Raw genomic sequence first — 16,146 nt, forward strand, 5'->3', positions numbered from 1 at the left:
ACTTACGGTGAATATCGTCCCACACATTTTTCAAACTCCTCGTAGAATCCCTTGAATCCTCAACTTTTCCGACGTTTCACAATATTTAAACAATCAATTTTGGTTAGGAAAACTGAAAGAGCTTTTTTGCGATCCTTAAACAATACCTAGATATTGTTTTTTTAGATTTCTAGAACTTATTGTTGAGGCAAGATATCACTTTTTTTGAGCTGGGGTGAATTTCACCCCGTTTTGCGATTCTACCGAAGCCGCGAAATGTGACTAATTAGGGTTAAGCTCCCGATGTGTAGTTTCATCTGATAAGCGTTCGAAAGTTCTTATAAGTTACTTTATTATTGCTTTGAGTTGACATATTTTGATACTGAATCTAGGAGATCCTTTTATTGAAACTTCATCAATGGACAATGGAAATTAATATTCAAGGAAAAAATACGAGACAGGTTCCGTTTGTTACGGTATTTCACTGATCAAATTGCTAATATAATTAATCGTGACTGGAGTGAAAGAAAATCAAAGGCCCCGCGTTTTAGATCAAGGAAACGATCCTAGATGGTTGAACAGAGTCCATGATTCAAAGGTTTGGGACTTTTCTTGTCGATGACGTTTGGCGAATTGTTCTATTTCACCGGATACTGAAAAGAAAAGCTACAATTAAAGAGCAGTATGGTGCGTCATTTTGACCATAAGAGGATGTGTCGAATCAGACAAACTATGAACCAAGGTTGAAGCAGGTAACTGTAGATCGATGACGATTGTACCGTAGTACCTTTATTCCACATATGATTTTGCTGAATGAATTTAAGACGATGTGACAGACCAGGGAACAATGAGTCCAGATCATGCCGAGCGTTTGACTTGTCCGTAAAACAGAAATGATTGCGAAACTGTACCACGAGGATCATATTCCTCGTAGTGTTTCCTTTTGATTTTCTAATTGAAGCTATGTGCTCGTCGATTCGAAGGGTAAATCCGGAGTTATCTGGGACTGGGTCTAAGCTTGTAAACACTCGGTATGAATGCATTTGGATCGAAGCAAACTCCTGCTATAGACGACGGTCCGACGATTTATTATTCAAGGAACGTAGGTAGATCGCCCACCTTACCCTCCGCGACCCACGCAACGTGCACCGTTCGTTCGCCAATGCCTACTTAGTCTTTGAACCGGACTGTTCCATAATCTATACTCTTAGCCCTCAGACAACCATCGATGAGTACATAGATATTTATTTATATATAATGCGTACGTAGGATACACACGGCTTGCCTACTGCGTTGGAATGAGGCGAGGATAGATATCCTGAATACGTCTATATCGGCGTATCTGCCTCAGCTCATAGCCCACACAATTACTCTGGTCACGTCATCACCGCGAAAGGTGAGGGACCCGTATTCACTTAGATAATTTACGCTTTTTCGCTCACCGCCTCATCCGCATCACCTTTCTTCCCAGAGTTTAACTAGTCTCAAAGACTGTTAATACACCATACCGCAACGTACCGCAGAAGTTATTTCTCCGGCTGGCTAACTCACAATCGGATCTTTTTGTTCGACAAAAACAATTCTCCGCAGAGCGAACATTTATGCGCACGGAACGCTGTGCCATTGCATTGCCAATCGGATGAACTGTTTCTTAAACAGTTAATTATTTTACCTTGAAAATAAATACAGGGTGTCCCATTTCAACGTATACAGCTGAATAACTCAAAACATTTCAAATCGATCGAAAAATTTTTCAAATAAAAGTTGTCGGGTATCGAGAGGCTGACCCCACCATGACCTTAACTTTGGCATTGACCTTCATTTTTAAGGTTATTTGAAGGTTGACTTTTGTTTTTCAAACGGCAACGCTTACTTTTAAACTCGGATTCGGAAAGGGCACGAAATTCTGCAGTCAGATAGGTATCCATGTTGGGGGTTATTTAAAAGACGAATTTTCGCTTGGTGCAGGAAAGCCGGTAAATCGTTATATTACTTTTTGTTATTCAGCTGTATAAGTTGAAACGGGATACCCTGTATATATACCTACACTGTAAAAATTGATGATGTTAAAAGTGACGACTGCTACAGAAACATTGTTCTCGTCAATTCAGAAATTTGACATCATATAGTCCCACACTGCGAGAGATTTTTAGTTCCGGTTACCCTTCAGTCCTTAACTATTTTCATTTTTTACCACAATTGAAAAATGTAGTTCTAGGTAGAAAATGAAAATTAGTTTTGTAGCTGTTACCAGAAAGTCTAGTACCTGCATGTTACTATTCTTTCTCATCACGATCACTGTTACTATATTTTCTTGTAACTGTTGCGAAAATTTAATGCTGGTGCGACGATAAATTGATGTTAAAACCTTCTTTAACTAAAAAAGTAGAGTAAATCGAACGAACTAATTTTGCGTTGCAATTACCAAAAAAGGATCGACAATAGCGTCAAATGGTTACGTGTACCTCGTTTTTCGAAATTCCAACAATATTCAAACAGATTTTTAGCGATACCTGTTTTACTACATTTTTCCAGTTACTATAAGTGCAGATTGACATTTGAAAACAGTATCAGAGCGAGACCAAATTATAGTCTATAAAAGCCCACATCGCATTTTTGTCACAGTATGTTGACCCAAACCTTTTATGACATGTTATTTTTAGATACGTCGCACTGATACCATAAAAAACGCATTTTCCCTACAAGTTTCAAGTCGACATATCTACCGCAGTACCAATTCTGACGAAATGATTCAGCGAATGGATTTCAATTCAACGTTGATCCTAGTCATACAGAAATAAATGAGATGAATTCAAATCCACTACTTCGGCGCCAATATCAATCAACTTAAACATCAAGGCAGCTTTCCGTTTCCAAATTATGCTTTACACACACTATAGACAATGATATAGTACTACGAATATCCCAATCCAAAGATGGTCTGGTAAGATATAATACTAAGAATAATTTCACCTGGTCGATAAATACTATATTTGGCATCATAACGCGGAGAACGTTGAAGTAAAAGTATATCGTAATCTCTTCGTCAACAATCATCGAGCATTGACCACCGTTCATCGTGGTCCAGTGCATTCGGCATCCAGTATCTAACCTCTATTGGCATCCCCGAGACATTCACACGAGGCCGTGACTTGTCCTTTGGTTATATATACGCAGCACTTTCACTGCAACCACATTGTTGGAATATCGGATACAGGCAAGCACCTACGTCGTTGACACTAGCTCGTTTTCTCGGAGGAGTCAACAAGTCTGTCGTATACAATTATGATTCGACTCGACGCCGTCGTTCCATATATGTACCTATAATTGTTGCAAAACCGCGCCAGGCGGTACGATTACTCGTCTTTTCACGAGCCAATGGTGACCAGATTTTTCACCCTTCGAAACAATTGAAATTGTTTCGTTCACTGTCACGGTCTCGGATATTATAATTCCAGCCCTCACGGTGAAAACCATCAACTTGAGGTGTAAATTCGTACCCTCGACTTTGTTCTCACGGGAATTTAGCATTGCTTATGAGTTGAGGGTACGCGCTTACGCCCAAGTTGAGAGTTTTTTTTTCTTTGTCCATGATAGATGTGAGATGATGATTAATTTATCGACTTAACGGGCAACCTGAATCGGTTGATCAGACGTCTATGACTCGATGAAGAGTTCTTCCTATTGTTAACCATCGTATTCGACATTGATATATCATGCAGTAAAGTCAAAGGCAGGAATCAAACGCGAATGGTGCTCGCGGAGTCATCGGGTATGTTAAAATCACAGACGATAATCCGTTATACAGGCTTTTTGTGTACATGTGGTCATTCAATGTTCAAGAATTCTTCGATCAAACGAAGAAGCCACCGCGAATATCATCGGCACGAAGAATCACCAGCGTATATCACTGTTATGATAATTAATACCCGAGGTAAAAAAATCAGAGAGGAATAGTCAGAGAAATAGTAAAAATAAACAAAGACAAGAGGAATGAAACCACCGAGATATTATAAAACGAGAAAATAGACAAGTTTGAGATGCCGTCATCGACAGGCGATTCGTATATGCTAAGCTGTCAGTCGTTTCGGCTATCATAATTCGTCATTCGTCTGCCAAGCCGTTTGGATGCCGATGTTATCAGACGGCTAAAACGCCAAACGAAAGCCCCGGCCGGTGTGAATAAAAAATATTTCTAACCACGAAGTATAATGCGTTTATATTGACGTCCGGCGGAACAGCTGAACGGCTTCTACAGAAGTTGCGATTCTAATCTGCATACTTATACATGAGGCGGGTGTGGATGATACCCGAGCACGTCTCGTTGTGACGATAATATCGATAAAATCGTTTACAACTCGTTATTCCCTGTTTTTACAGGGTGATAACCACCGGCAAGGTGTGACTTGGGTTGATTTAAGCGACTATCTCAGGCGCAATTATAGAACTCGTTAATCACCCATTTGAAAATTGCAAATTTAATTAAGTCGAGCCACGAGAACTCGATCATGGGATCCAATAACTCCTCTTTATCCTCTCTATATTTTCTTGAAATAAGATATCTCTGTCCGTTCGATATTATGCACCACGAGTATTGAAATATTGATCCTGATAACAGCCTTGCACGTATCAAACCAAACCGAACCCATTACTCGTGCACATCTATCCTGCAATTCAAAACAGGTACACACCGTCATCGTTTTTCTCTCGGCTTTCAAACACGTATCGGTATATCGCTAAACTCTCAATTACATTTCACATTTCAACCGGAAGTAGAATGTGGTAATACGCCATAAGACCGACGAACTGCGATTACGGTATAATTCTCGCCAACTAAAAGGCATTGCTTTCTTCAAGATATTATATGCATTTGTTGTCAGGTATACAGACACAGAAGGGTTGACATTCCCAAGATTGATAAATCTTATAATAAATCTGATTCATGATTGCGCGAGATTGTCAGATTTTGATACTATTCTTATTTGCATAATTGAAAAAGTTTTTCTTCGAAAGTATCAAACTGAGTAAACAGATGAGAATGAAACGAGGACCTCTTGAACGAAACGACGTAATATTTTGTAGAAGCCTAGACTCGTCGACGCTGACAAAATCCTACTTCTTATCAGGAAAAAACATGCATATTCATTTCACAAGTAAAGGACATCTGTTTGAACCGGAAATAATTATCATTAATTGGCGTGTTTTTTTCAATTCTATGTAACGGCAAGAAATATTTTTACGTCATTACTTCACGGATACTTGTAACGCGACAGTATTGAAGCGAGTCTTGTGTTGACACGATTTTAAGTCTTGAGCACGTTTATTCCCGTCCAGCGATGTATAAGTAGAGTTCCTTCATTCTATCTTAAGAGGAATTGAATTTATTATAATTACTACAAAATCTCAGGAAAATGGTTATCGTTACAATAGTTTTTTGTTGCAATTGTAAGAAAATGTGGTTCAAGCAACTATTTAGAGTGATTGTACAAAGTTTTCAGTAGTACATTTTCTGGTTGTTGCAACAGCAAATCTGCTTGTCGTCTTAACTACGTTTCTTCAGGTCAGTAATACCTTAATATCAATTTGTCGCTTACGTCGATAATACGTAATCTGGAAAGTGGGCGCTAAACTTGATCCATAACGATAGCTGATGTTGACTAATGCGTCAGGCGGAAGAAAAGGCCGAGAATATTTATTTATATACATTCTGCGGGAAGACGCTTTGCCGACTGATCTTGAGTTCCCCGTAGCAGTTACATAATCATTGTTAATACCATTTCATCGAATTTAACACATCGTCATCACCATTTAAACTCCTCGGTGAATAATAACGAATAATAAAGTAGTCGTGAATTTTGAAACCTTTCGCATCGCTGAGTCAACAAGTTCACGACATGAAAAAACCATGGTTGACCTCATCTCAAAATTTCGATAACGATATCGAAAATCATCCGATGCCATCGACCGCCAATAACACCTGGTTCATTACACGACGGAGATGCTGCCAAATATGAAACAAAGGGCTGAGTGATTTCTAGATTATTTCTAACGTTTAAACCATTCTCGTTATTATAAACGACAATTCTGTATTCTGACCCATGTTAATTCCCTCAATCTACCAAATTTGAATTATGATTATGTGATACTTCATTAACTGTAATAAAATTCCACGGCGTATTTTACTTTGTGTATGATTGTGTGAATGAATGCATGAGCGTGTAATTTTAAATGTAATGACGTACGAGTCGAATGCGCATATATCTATATGATATATGGAAGTAGAAAATTGAAATTCAAGATAATAACTTATTAAAAGATTTCAATTGTTATTTGTATATTATTTATTTCATTCAATGTCGGATGTAACTCTCGTACTCATCATCGTTCTTGCTTATTTTATTATGATTACAGGCTCAAATTCTCAACCTCCCCTTTGTATACATTTATCTCTATATCTCATTAATAGATGAAAAAAATATATACATATATTTACATGCTGCACCGTCATTAGCTTATCGCTGTGCTTACAAGAAAATATTGTGCGGTTGACCGTGATAAAAATAATAGTAATACGTATTAGATTTTCGGATCACAACTGCAAAATTCATTCCCATCTGTAACTCGGAACTTTATTTTTCAGTTATAGTAAAAAATGATGATATTTAAGCGCTGTTCAGTAACAACGGCTGTAGAAATTTCTCTCAGTGCAGTGCTTCGGTTTCAGCCTATGCATCTAAATGACGAAAACAACGAATGGTGATTGACGTCAGACTTCGTGGAGTGAAACAAAGCTCAGTCGTTGTTATTTCCCAAATTTCGCAACACCAATGCAGCCAAGAACCTTGCGCACCAGCCTTGACTTTAAAATCCAGAATCCCATGGGACCCGCTGCGAGGATAGTGTCCACGAATTGCGTTAACGAGGCTAATGAGAGTCACGATGTAATCCTTATGTCACTTAAATTACTCACCTACCAACATTAATTTCTCAGGCTAGTTGTTGTCCCTTCTCATCAGATGCCACATAAATATCACAACCCGCAAAATGGCACGGGAAATAATGTCTATAATTTAACAGCGATATTACCCAGATTTTCATCGCAGGTTAACTGAAAAACTATACTCGTAGCGAATAAATTTCACAGAGCCCGTCAATTAGCCGAATTTGCATAGACATTTTAATTAGCGACATTCACTCGCGTAAGAGTGTTGAAAGGACGAGGCATGTCCTTGCCTTAGAGTCCTACGTGCATCTTCATCTCCGGCCACAAATATGCAGCCGCATCCATAATGTAGTTAAGTAAACGTAATATATACACGCATCACGCATACACGCACGATCTGTGCGTTCTCGATCCTCCATATACGGGGTGTCTCAATTATCTCATGGAACGGTGGCAATCGATAACACCACTTATCGTCCATTATTACAGAGAAGCCGAACGATCAAACGCCGTCGTAGTTAAGTAAACTTGTCCACTTACGCGTGGGATTATTGTTTCTGCTGACACAGGTTTGTGAAAAAATATTTTATTTCGTACTTAGTTGCAAAGGATGTTTTTGGTGAGTATCATGTTTTCCAGTGTTCTGAATTCAAAAATGCCATTTCCCTCCATCACGTACACTGTTTTCGCAAGATACAAGGTATTTGAATAAAAAAAGCATAGCAATAAGAAAAAAAAACCATCATTTCATTACAATGAACTAAGGAATGTTTCTTATAAAATTAAGCAAACAATTTCTTCATAAAATGTACACAACATTTCGTGTTCATTCTTTTTCCCTATGATACCTTTTCTTCTTCTCTTTGATACTTCTCCAAACACGCTCCCGCTTTCCAGTTTCTGTTTCCCGCTTGAGCATCCAACGGTAGTCAGCTAGCGTATTCATGTCCCATCTTCGTTTGAAACTCTAAGGCATATTAAATCAAAGTAAAGAGTGAATTTTGCACAGGATTTTAGGAATCAAGAATAGGATACCAGATTTCGAGTTAAACTGGAGTTTCACTCTAAATGAAACTACGAACACGAGTTCAAGAAAAAACCTGAGGTGATGGAATTTTTTGAGTATTGTTCTCGGTTTCAATAAAAAAAATCCATAAGAACCAGCATAAAAAACGTTTGCAGCTTTTTGGTTGCAGACCTGTGTGATTAGTCAGTGCGACAATATTCCCTTCGCCAAATGTTTGGGCATTTTAAATATTGGCTACCGCTCGCGATTGAATTATGCATAACGATACTTTGGATCTTGAGTTTCATTACCAAAGATCTGCAAAATCTGACGTTACTGTCGACGCGATTCAAAATTCCGCGTCGTAGAACCCAACTCTGATCAGTCTTGCAACCGAAATTCTCTCGACGTAAATTCAACCGCATATTAGTATTCGTTAGTCACTAAATTAGAGCCTGTGTGATATAAACGCTAAAATTATCTTCGTGACGATAAGGTGTGTAGTTTAAAATATTTTTCACAGAGCTTCGACGCCAAAACTTCAGGTCGAAATATCTTCACCTACAGTTTTAAAAAACATTGAACTTTTACTTATGTTACATAATTGTTTCATTTGTTGAATAAACAAGTGGATCATGCCTAAGAACTTCGGACTGGGAAGCGTTTAAAAAAAAACATTGACAAGTCAATTTTTTTTCTTCAATTTTGTATTTCAAATAACTTATACACACACGTAGAGACACTCAACTTTTCTCTTTTGGGTGATTATAAATTTGGTTATTTTCATATAAAATCTACGATACCTTTGCTGCTCTGAAAAATAAGCTGTCAACTACTTATATACAGAAATTCATAGTTCTTACTACTGTTGTTACCTAACTCAATTTTAGCACAGTCTCTTTCTCTTCTTCGTATTTCGTAATTTCAATCTACTCGTAGAAATCGAAATTTGCAACAATTAATCGAGAGGTAAGAAGGAAAATACGACAGCATCATGGATTCGATGCATTGAATTGTGGACCGTCGTAAAAATAATTTTGCCGTTGCATTTTTAAGGGGACGATTAAAGAGCGAGGAAAAATTCAAATACGCTAAAAGTAGCTGCCTGTCTTTTTATGTAATATCTACATGGGTCAATAATTATATGGAAAATTATTTATAAATATATGCAAACAAACGTAGCCACTGGTTTGTCCAGTCGATCGTGACGTGAAAGAAGTTAACAACAGCCTTATACATGCAGGCTTCGAGAGAGCCGGGCAGAGCAATTTTTCGAGTCAACGATCGGCGTGTATAATGTGTTTGGTTAACGTGTCAGAGGTATTACACGGATGTAATATTTGCACGGCGAGAAAGTCCTGCCAGAAACGATTAGCCGCAGGAAATGAACCCGAGTAAACTCGCGGCGATCTCAGTCAGGCTCGTCACAGCCGCTGATTTTTTCATTCGTCTTGTTCTTTTTCAATTCCGCGTCATCATAGACCAATGAAACGTCAGTAAAGCACCCTGTCTGAACGAATTGCAAATTTCTTAACATTGTATGGATTCATTCTCCTGAAATACCTCGTTCGTTATGTCACGTCGTTCAGTCTTCCATGCCTCTGTAGTTCGACTATTAATATTTACCGTTTCTCTCGTGCACGGTTTTCGCATATGTTAATTCGAAATTCCAACACAACGGCGCAAAATTTATGCACACGGTCAAATTCCGAAGTGTTAAAAAATACGACGAATACTTTTATACCCACCTGACAATTCCGTGAAATTCCGCGTTTTACTATCTTCTGAAGTCTGGCAGAGGATTTCGCGGAACATCCGAGCTGTACAAAGCTCAACCTTATTTATTATACTCTCGAAATTTACAACAAATCCATAAAGGAACGTTATGTCTGTATATAGTACCCAAATTATACTCCACGCGACAATATATTCGTTAATTTTTCTTCCACGCTGAAAAATGGATTTGAAAAAAAAATTATATCTGTATAAAACCATGTGATTCTTCTATATCATTTCCAAAAACTCATCTATACGATACCTGCTTATACGTAAGGATATCCAGCTGTGATGGTAAATTTAAAAATAACATTACTCCTTCTTTTCAACATTCTTAGGCCGACTCAAGTTCTTCGCAACCTGAGACTCGAGTATATATTTAAATTCTTAAAAAGCAGAGTGTTCCCTGAGTAAATAATTCCGAGTCAACATTTTAATTGGGCCGTGTGAGAGCTGACTCGAGGTGGCAAATTAACGGCCTCAACCTGAAGCTCCAGTCTTTTTAATCCGAATAAAGGTGAAGTTGTGCGACGCGCTGTGTGGATGCCCCCGTAAAGTGGCATTTGGCAAGGCCTGTTTTCGTTGCACGGTTCGTTTCCATCGTGCACACAACGAAGCTTAAACTGGAAGAGAGAGCATCTTCCTGGCGAAATGTCAAGAAGCAGGCGTTTAATTCCTATATAGCGGTTACAGGGTCTAGCCGCCAGCCTCAGACCCATCCAACTCATTCGACCCACCGACCCCGTCGACCCAACTATTCATTACTCGAAAGAACGCCAGCGTTCCTACTACCTACTACCTTCGGCACGACAGGCTCCTTTCCTCTTCACGTCGGCCTCAATTTCTCTCAATTTCCCCAGTATGCCATTTCCGCGAAAAAATCCCACGGCGAAAGCATTTCTAAACTCTGTTTCAGGTAACGAGTACGTACATCACAGCTTCGCTTCGCTTAGTTTGCTCAAATTCGAACGAGGTTCACCCTAAATTTTCGCTACCGATGCAAGCAGAACCTTCCACTCAAGGTATTTCCTGTTCGAATTTCACAAAAAAAAGTACCTCGAAAAAGAACGTATTCTTACGATGAACTCACCTACGGATGGTCTTAAAGGTCTGGAAGTAGTTGGGCCTGAAGTGACTTGAAGATGTATTGCTGAACCAAAAAGAGATGACTGAAAATACGTTAACACAGGATTTGTCGTCAAATGTGTAACTAGATTAAACAAAAATAAAAGAACAATTACCAACCCACAATACACCTTTGATCCTCGGATGAATCGGTTAGGATACTTTTCATAAGGTGAACCATTTCTGATCAATATAGGAGTCCAAACCGGCAAACAGCCGTCAGACATTTTCAATCTTAATCTATTACAGAAAATTGATGAAAATGGAAGAGAAATCATGAATTATATCATTCAGGAGCTGCGACCTACACTCACGACAATAAGGCTACGAAGGTCATCAGTGGGATTGAATGAGGAACTGACAATTTTTTACTTAGAAACACGATGATCAACCGGAATAAGAGGTCACTTGCTCATTGTGTAAGATTCAGAATCACCAGAGCGGTTTTAATAACAGTTGAACTTTCAAGTAAATCATCCAATTCCGATGAAACCGGACGGCAAATTTTCGTCAGTCGTTTTCGTATACTACACATCAAGAGTCGAAGAAATATTCGTTTACAGTCAATGTACGAGAGGTACTTATCTCGATATGCTACGTGCTTAATGGTTGAGTTCCCGGAAGTGGTCTCGATTATTCAATAATGGTATCGAGGCAACCTTTTCGTCTACAAGACAGGAGTTCCAATTTTCAAGTGAAAAATCGAAATTACGTCGTTACGATAATTCATTGTGGTAGTCAGCCATCGGTTCCTTCACAACAAAAATTTTTGCTTAAATGAAAAATATTCACATTACCTAACCTAACCTCCGCAAACCGTATTTGATAGCTAAAGCTTGAGATAGGCAACCTGCGTGAAAATCCGACAAAGCTCACGTATGCGAAGCTGGAGGCTCAATCTGATAATTTTCGCCATTTCCCTTCGGTATCTTCAATGAATACACTAAACAAAATAATACCCCAAAGTCATCACGCCATCAAGCGGAGGACGACTGGAGCATCTCGGGAACTGTCATCTACTCTGGAGTCGAACGTATGGGCTCAAGAACAAGGAAACCACGGGTATCTCAACCCGGCGTGTAAACACGAGCGGCGCACTAGGAAGCGGGTATGGAGAGCGGTCGACAGGTAGCCGAGGAGAGACGCGCGGTGGCTGGCTGCCACGATATTCACGATCCGTGATCAACGGCCTGTAATTCACAATCGACAATCCGCAATTCACAATCCGGAATCCGGAATCCTTGCCTTCGTATCAGCATAATAAGACTTTCACTCGGCGAAGCGTCACTGAAGCGCTACGTCGGTTCAGCGGATAAGACGAATGCTGCTGAACGCCGTCGTTTCTTCGTCCACACGTCACTCTGGTTCGCTTAACCGATGGTGGCTGGACCCGGCTGCTCAATTTCCGGTACGCCAGATAGGCACCAAGTTGAACTTCCTGTTTATCAGGAGCGTAGAAATGACAGATATCGTTTCTTCGTCAACCTCTTGTCGTTGCGTCGACGCGCGCTCACGTTTACTCTGGACTCTACTGGGAGCTGATCACGTCAACTTTTGACAAGTAGTGCAGGCACGCCGCAAGTGCTATTTGGAACTCGAACGCGCAGCGATCGATTATTTGACGCTTCGTGTTGTTTGGTTTCTTGTTACTTTTGCCGTTGCGAGGAATGTTACGTCATGTACCAAATACCGAATCTTTATAGTCCATCGGGTTATCAAGCCTTTGACATCGTTAAAAATACCATAAATCCTGGAATTCGGATATACTACATTCCTCATTCCGGCTCTAGGATGAATGTGACCTAACGAGAAAGTATTTAGGCGTCATCGATCCTCGACTGGACCTCATAATCCCAAACATAAGTAAGTAGTCACTGTAAATGCAATAGCAGATGCTGATAGAAATCACTCGACCTGTTTAAAGATTTACCAAAAGCGGTGAGAAAAAATGAATTCGTCATGAGAGTAGATCAATTCATTTACATCGATAAACCATTCGCATTTTAATTTCAATTTAGTTTATCCCACCGAATGAATAGACATGAGACCAGCGTATCAAACCATTCAGAGGTTGTTATGCGACACGATGCCCCGCAGGCTGTAATAATATGCAGATATTCACGAGATGAGTGATGTGCAGAAGTATTCGTACAATGACAAGTGCCTTGCTAAGCGTTACAGCAAGATATCTGCTGCCGAATACACGGGCTATGGATCATGGAATGTGTGCACACTTTACACATGTACCTGCTGACAAACATCCGGTTCCCAACACAGTAGACGCCCATTCTTACGTAACAGAATTATGGAACGATTGCCTCCTCTTTGATCGCCACATAGTCCCAGTCAATCTAGTATTTATTAAAACAGCTTTGTAGCTGTGACCTGGATTTCCCAACCACCATACTACCAGTATCTTCGGTATTGTATGGTTTGTTCGATCGATGCGAGTCTGGTTTACGGCAGACACCTACGCGAACGTAAAACCACCAGGAGAACAGCGCGACGGTTGCAACAGCGACGCAAATAATTCGCACCTACGGCAAACGGAATTCACGTTTCATTGTTAAGTAATAGGAAACGGTAACTCTTGGAAGTTACTTTTATCCTCTGCAGAAGAAGCTTGGCGGAAACTAAAAGGTGCAGAGAGGGAAGGGACAGGCTGGCAAGTGACGGCAGTGGAACTTTGTCATGTTCAATTTCAATTCGACGTTATTAATAAGACATATAATCATCAATTGTTGTACAAAAGCTGCTATTAGACCATCTCCAAAGTGTTCTCTAACTCATGGCACCTGCTTCCACCTGCTACAATAGGCGAATACATTTCATATGCACCACTGAGAAAAACGCCTACATAAACTCACAACAGGCACAAACTGGAACTTTCATATTTAATAGCTCACACAGTTATAAATAAAATTTAGAAACGATATGCAATTTTCAAGAAACTTGTTAATAAATATCATTGTTTCTTCCTGCTTTTGATCCGAACATACGTGAGTTTTTACGGACTCTGTTTTCACGGGCAGTGAGAGTTTAGTCATTACTAATCAGTGGCAATGAGTTACAAGTATTTTGAGATTGCCTCATGAATAACAGCTATATTGACACCTTTCAACCCACAGTTATTCGAATTAGAGTTCGGCGCCCATTTTCATTGGGCTCCGAAATCGTGTTAGAATCAGAATTATCCGGTATCGTTAAGTTCATCTTGACATCATTACCTTCGCAATTGCAGATATGTAACTATCTATTTCCAATATATACGATTCCATTTCGAAAGATCTAGTTTTAAAGTCATGGTACCGAAGGACCGAGACAACTAGAAGGGTTACCACCTAATTCTACGGTAAGATTGGTGCTAACAATAAAGTTTATGTGTAATGATTGGACACAGATTGACAGGAACGATGAAAGTAGCCTAGTTTTTATCGTTTCGTCATTGTGGTTGACGATCCGGCTATGTTTCCTGGACATGAATTGGCTTGATGGCCGTCACTTTTTTCATTCTTCTGAATTGATTTTCTACCTAAATTAATTTCTATGTCTGCCTAGTGTAAATAACCTGATTAGATTGTAGCCTTATTTCCTTCTTCGTTTCGCATCGATGTTGAAATTATATTTATCAATGTTAACTTTATTGTAAATAAATACGCATTCACAATTCTGAGAAGGGCCCCCCTCAAATGGCCGAAACATAAAATGAAACTTGTTGTTTCTCTAACTGACCTTTGACACCGAAATAACACTACTGTATACGACTCCACTTCGCAACTGTTGATGCAAGTGTTACGGTGCAGAAACACCAGAGGATTCAAATGTCGAAGCCGTAAGTGTGCTCGGGATTACCGAATAATATTGCATTGAAACTTGATGCACACGCTGTTGCCTCGATGCACATCGGTTGTCACTAGTCTTGACTCAACGTCAAACCTCAAGTTATACAAGAGGACCAAGGGCAAGAGAAGCAGTGTTGGTAGGAAGACTTCCGGGGCTGTTGGTGTGGAAAATTGCTACCCATAACTCTACTGATGCAGCGGGTGATTGAAGAGTGTCGAACACGGAACGGAGCATGGGAAATTGAACTGCCGAGTTCACTTTAGCGGAGGATAATTTATTGTTATGTCAGTTCAGGTGGTGAGTGAACAATTAGCGTTATCTTGCGTGATGCAAACTGGCGTAACGAGTTCGGTTACGGAACAGAGGAAGAAATGATTTCTCTACAGTTTATTTTTCGCTGGTTGGAGGAATTCGACACCTAAATTTAAACCGTCTGAAAAATTATTTCATGCAAGAATTCCATGCATGCGTGTGCTTCTAATTACTGTTCTCATTCGTTTTATCCGCGTCGTTTCCTTTCCAGGACCTTATGAGCGAAGGCGCCCGGCTCTTTCAAAAAGCCGATCGCTAACGACCTCCTTCACCGATGACCCCTAGTCGTCCTTAAAAACAGAAGTGATCCTTCTAATTGGTTACCGGCGAACTAGAAACCGGCTGGAGCAGGACTGCTCTCCTGGTAGCAGCAGCAGCGCATATCGGCCAGACACATCTCCTGAATCTTTAATGGCCCGATGCCTAGCTGACCAATTTAAGCTCCTGTCCTATTTTAGTTTCGGCAATTTATCGCTACCCGTCGCCGTTCTATTGTGTTTTTGTCGTTCAGCTTCTCTGCCAAGTGTAGTCGGTTCCTGATTATCCTCCACCAGGAGTCTCTCGTCCCTGCTCTCCGTGAAGAGATGCCACCACCGCATCGCATCGCGGACGGGTCCCTTAAACCCGAATCGACTTTTTTTTCTCTTTCACTCGAATCTTTTATTTGTTGATTAATCATGCCCGCGTTTACTATGCCGTCCCGTCTCCCACTATGCAGTTGATCGTCTCTTTCCACGTTTTTAGCCATATATTTGAACCGAAGAATTTCGCACAGCGTGACCAAATATTATTCTGACCGGTGGCGCCGTTGGAACTGCGGTCTACTGTTTTACCTCAAACAAACGCACTGGGAAAAGATTGTAATCAGGAAATTTTTTACACGACGCGAATCTGTCTTTTTCACATTCAGGCTGTAGTATAATGTAATTTTGTCATTATGACCGACATGCCTGCACCTCTGAACACGTCTATCCCGCTCGTATGACGGTTTCAACTCTTCTGATTCTTATTTTTACAGTAAATTTTTTTTTCAAAGTTCATCGAGCTCCCGGACTGTTTCAGTTACCGGTGAATTAGTCACAGTTATAATACACTATTTTACTCGTGTTTCTGCAATTACAAAATCCCAGTTTGAAAAATCAATTTCCCTGCAGGTCGAAAA

The sequence above is a fragment of the Neodiprion lecontei genome, chromosome 3 (genome assembly GCF_021901455.1).
Source record: "Neodiprion lecontei isolate iyNeoLeco1 chromosome 3, iyNeoLeco1.1, whole genome shotgun sequence".
NCBI lineage: Eukaryota > Metazoa > Arthropoda > Insecta > Hymenoptera > Diprionidae > Neodiprion > Neodiprion lecontei.